This window comes from Sipha flava, unplaced genomic scaffold (genome assembly GCF_003268045.1).
Source record: "Sipha flava isolate LNK unplaced genomic scaffold, YSA_version1 118_pilon_pilon, whole genome shotgun sequence".
NCBI classification, from domain to species: Eukaryota; Metazoa; Arthropoda; class Insecta; order Hemiptera; family Aphididae; genus Sipha; species Sipha flava.
In genome coordinates this window covers 358,606-364,605 of record NW_020271743.1, presented here as the reverse complement: position 1 = coordinate 364,605, position 6,000 = coordinate 358,606, and positions in this window count along the sequence as shown.

Below are 6,000 nucleotides of genomic sequence, written 5' to 3'. Positions count from 1 at the left end.
GAAAATAGTATTTAGGAGGTGTGTCTCCACATTTTGTAAACGGTTTGATTTTATAAAAATATTAACATTTTGTAATTTCGGAAGAACTAAATTTAAATAAAGTACCAGCCCATGTGCTTTTTATTTTTTGAAAAATAGCAGGAGTACGATAGGACCTAGCGGCTAGGGCATCTGATAATATTCACCCGCGTCTCCCCCCCCCCCCCATTCAGGCACTGAGTAATAAGCGAATTGTAATACACCACTCACTGAGTATATTGTATATGTATATTATTATAGTAGTGATGATGCATACATCCTGCGCAATAATTTTTTCAGTCGTTTAAATATTACTATTTCATAATCTTTTCTATTATTGTAAAAGTGAAATCGATTAGGGGAAAGTTATGTTTCACGGTTCATCGCAGTAGCGTACCCAGAGGACTCAGTCCCCCTACCTCTCAAAACGCTTTTAAAGCGTCCCCTTTAACATTTTTCGAAATGTTTACTGAAACGCTCAACTGTTTCTTAAAAATTATCATCCAGATTAAAATTATTGGAGTTATAAAAAAATATTACGTTTCGTCGGCGGTCACCCTCAGATAATGTTAGATAATAGTTCTAAAAAATAAATTATCGTCAGAATCTATCATCTGAAAAACTGGCAATGTACAGGATATGGTTATTATTGAACAATATATTTATCAAATTTTTACTCATATAATATGACTTAAAATAATATACATTTATCGTATATTCGTACCTACTAGAGTAATCGGTTATACCATGTTTGTACGTTATTGGGTCTCTGTTCACACTATTCTGTCTGTATTGTATTTCATCATTTACATTTATCACTCACAATTTTGGAATTACGGTTACCTAATATAATAAGTATCTATTCATATTATAATTTACATCTTCTTTTACAACGCTACATTAATTATTGGTTATTATTATTGGTCATTGGATTTTCAAAATTTATACTTAATTAATTATTTATTTCTATAATTTTTAACTGCGTACACGCGCTAAATCATATTACACGATTACGTACACATTGTCATTTTGAATGTATACTTTTATCAGTGTAATAGTATTTCTACACTAGTTAAGGGGACTTCGAACCCCTCCCCAATTGGCTATGTTATGGTATAAATCATTCGTAATACAAGGCAAGGTACAAACCATATTTCTGAACACTGTATTGAACACAACGTATTATCAAATATTTGTAATTAAAAAAAAAAAGCATAAAATACTGAATAGGCGTACATACAAAATTAAAAAGTTAAATATAATGAATTTTACACGAAGGATAAAGTTGGCTCAATAATATTAACCGGAAATAAAGTCAATTAAATAAAAATCTATTTAAAAAAAAGCCGCTAATTCTACTCACTCGTTGATCATCGTTACATTTCAAAAATGACAAAATGTATGAACTCTTGTACTTGTACATAGGGATCTCTCCAACACTCTAGACGTGTAATAAGAAGAGGTTTTAAAAAATATTGGCACCGGCAAAAACGTCTCCGTGATGAAGCATAAGCAGGTAATTCGAAGTACAACCAAAACCAATAACCATACCGATTGGTTTGCATTTCGTTTTATTCGTTTTACGACCAACTGTTACACCGAACAAGGCTTTAACCAGGTATAAGGTAATAATCAATGGCGTATTGGTAAATATATTTATGAGCACACGCACTAAAAAAATACGGATATTAATCCTATAAAAATGTTCTCTCTTCACTCATCAATTTTTTTTTCCACTACGCACGAATATATTGAACTAATCCCTTACATGCTTATAACTTCTAATAAGACTATAAAATACAAAACCATGAGTTACATATTTGCCACGCGTTATAAATTTCATGATGGAGATTTAAAAACCTTTGAGGCTGAATGTCCATACTAATAATGGGCATGTACCTTTTCCGCCAAAAATCCGGTTCCTTAATTTACGCACAGCCCTATATCACTAGAAACGAAAAAGGTATGATTCCCGTCTCCGCTAAAATTTATTTTTGTGATAAGACGTTTGGGAATCATGTACAATTGTTACATATTCTTTCATTATAAATTTTAATACAAGTAGACAATAATAATATATTAGTCGAATACAAGTACAATTATATTAGAGTTTTTAAAGTATTATATAATTTCATATTATAATATGTCAATTCTATTTAACTATTTATAAATTAAAAAGCAAGGATAGATCAAATATTATCTCGATAAAGTTTTGAAAAAACTCATATCGTCATATATAAATAAATAATTAAATAAATATATTTATTTTACTCCTAGATAAAAAAACGTACCTTTCGTTGCAAGTATTACATTTTCTTTTTCAAAAATATTGGCCCGACAATTTTTCATAAAACATCTCCGAGTTACATTTGTGACGTATAAGCAAAAACATATTTAAACCCATCAAAAATCAATATTGTTTGATCTCTTTTACTTACAACAAATTCCATTTTAAGAACGGTAAGTAAGAACGTTTAAGTGTTCTGGTGACAAAAAGAACAGATACTGAATGGAAATATAAGAATTTAACATTTGTCAGATAATTATTGTAAGCTAATTATAAATAAACTATAATACAGTATATCGAACGGTGTACCGTTATTATCGACGATTATCAGTGTATACATTACAAATGTCTTTTACACTACCATAACATATATTCAATATGGCTTAAAAATTAAAACCAATGGTTTCCAAACTTTTTTTGGTGGAAATAGCTTTTGGCGGAAACGGTAAACTCCCTTATATATAATAATATACATTCTTCTAAAACGTTATTTACTTTATTGAACTTAAAATACGTTAAATACAACGCACACTGTAATCTTCGACAGATAAATATTTCATTCAAGCTTGATGGCCCCTAACATTTTTTTTCCAATGAACTATTAAATAAGTTTTATTTGGTATTCAAGTTATTTTATACACTCATAAAATGATATTTTACATTAGATATAGGTACGCCGAAAATCGAAAATCTGCTGACGGGTGTAAGGCCGTACGCCCACGTAACGTACCAATACGACCCTGGTAATAATCCGTTAAAAATTATGTCCCGACTGTTCCGTGCTAGTAATTCGGCTGATAACAATATTATAAAGATTTGTTTAAATTCTTACGTTCATATTTTAACTGCAATCTAACGGATCAGTTTACATGACACGCTTAGTATTACAAACATGTTTGCCCATAGATAGCGCTGTAAATACCGTCAACTATTTGAATAACGTTACAAATCACCATTTCGACAATGTGATTTTTATTTTAATGATCCTGTTAATGCCAAATACGTGATGATTATCTACTATACGATTGGTTCTGAAACGATCCTGCGGTCTACATTTATGAGGTTGAACGCAAGTGGCGTAGCTATACACATAAAAAAAGAGGGGTGTTTTTCAAAATCAACCGACAAAATTATACGCAACAAAACGGTAACTTAACGTACACTTTATTGTATAATCATAAAAACACATCGGTACATTACCCATGAATTACCCTATTCATGTGTTGTGTACTATTGTGTATAAGAAAATATATTTAAATTATTTTATCGAAATTTCATATGTACATTATTATAAGAGACAAACATTTTCGTATTTGAAATCGTGCACAAAACAACACAAAACCACGGCTTTAGACTATTGTACTATCATCTAAAATATTTTTCATATCCTCTAATATTGATTTAACAAATTGTTTTCCTGTTATTTCATTATCGCTGCTATTATTGAGCATCTCTTGTGCATTAGTTACTCTTGTCTCTTATTGACTAATCAATTCAGAATTGAAAATTGACTTGATGAATTGAATTGGGTTAATTGATTCATCAAAGTGAGTAGTGATTCCCATCTCTTCTATAGACTGTCTATATCTATGATTTATAGCAGCGGTCGCCAACCGAAGGTCCGTAGACCACTGGTGGTCCGCGAGAAAATTTAGGTGGTCCGCAGAAAAAATTTGAACGTTATTTGCAATATTATTTTACTAACCTTCAAGTGAGCACGTGTCATATAATCACTATGTGATAAAGTATAATTGCACTATATTGCTATGCAGCTTCTGTATAGTAAACGGCAAATAAAAATAAACACTTGATAATGCAATCATCATTATCGTCTGTTAAAAAATGTTACAAGACCTTATAATTTAATATTATTCAGCGACTATACATATGCATATATATTATTGCCCAATGGCCGAATGAATAAGACTATTTATACATGCGTCGTTATCGGGCTTGGTAAAATTAGTATTCCTCAAAAATGTTATTAATATCTAATCTACATTTTAACTTTTATTTTTATTGAAATATGTAGTCGATGTTTGATTGCGTTGTCGTAATATTGTATTGTTATCATGCGTGGTATTTTTTTTTTTTTTAATTGAATTTTGTTTTATTATATACGAGTACATTGTATAATGAATGGAAAAAAAACGTAGTAATTAGAAAAATCATTCGAACTGAAGAAAAACAAACGGTAAAACACGATTGCGTACGTTCGTTATCGGCGATACCTTCTTAGTTACACGATTCCGTAAGATTTTACCTGATTTTTAACTACACGATTGACTACGAATTTTAAAATGTTAATGCCATTTTTCATACCAGTATTGGTGTATACCACATGCTTATACGAGAGGACTTAAAAAAGTTAGTAAATAATTTGTTTTTTATTGCTTTTATTACCCGTGTTTATTGTTAATGATATCAAATATATCAGATATTAACGAAACGTCGTTATTTCCGTTAAATTATACGGTATTTTCCGAGCTTTAATCAAAAAGTAGTTTATAGATGTCAAGGAATCCAAATTTAAGCATTTTCAAATAATTTATTAACAATAATTTCATTTGAATAAAAACTGTCAATTTTATTTATTTATTACTTTTCTTTTATTTAGTTATCCTCATTTTATTCTATTTTATTATTAATTTTTTTATGAACTATTATAGAACTGTTATATGTATATGTATTCTATATATTATTAGGTAGATATACTCGTAATACGGTGAAATTAGTAAATTTGGTAACCTTGAATACAATTTCATACGCAATCGTGTTTATTTTTCTTACCCACCTTTTTGTTATCCATCGTACAAACGTACGCAATTGTGTTACCAAAAAGGACAAATATACGCAATCATGTTCTAAATATTAAGAAAATATAATTCAAACTACTTGAAATTTAGATTTATTCAAGAAACTGATAGTGATCTGCATCTACGGCCACTTTGTGTTGTTTGTTTTGACTTATTATCCAATGATGCTATAAAACCTTCGAAACTAGAAAGACACTTCCAATCAAAACTGGATTTAGCAAATAAATCAGTTGAGTATTTTGAAAGAATGCGTAATGATATGCGAAAGCAAGTAATTACTATGAAAAAAAATGACAATTGAAGACAAATTCTTTTTTTTTTTTTTTTTTTTTTAATTTGCTTTTATTTAAAACATTATAGCAATACAATTATTATAATACAATATTTACATTATTTTTTTAATATAATTAGACTAGGAAGCCAGTAATGAGAATGAAGTTAATGATAGACTGGATAATAGGGATTGACCGAGAGTTAAGAAGAAGGTTGGAATCGGGTGAAATATAGCCTAGGGATGAAAAAAGTGAAAAAAGAATCAGTCTATTGGAAGAAAAAGTAGGGCAGTTAAAGATTATTTGTTCAAAATCACAAATGGTTTGTAACTGGTGTAGAGTGCAAAGGGGAGAGGAATTGAGGTCTAGCTTTAAGGGGTGATATGGAAGTAAGCTGTATCCTAGCCAAAGACGAGTGAAGCTCACGATAAAGCGCCTAGATAGATCTAGGTCTTTGAACCATGGATGACGAGGAATTTTGGAGATGATCTTCCGATGCCATGTCGCGTAATATGGTGGGAGGGAGTCCCATTTGGATTGCCAAGCGTTGCGGAATAATTTATGATGGATAGGTAGAATATCGGAGGAAGGTAGCTTAAAAGAAGAA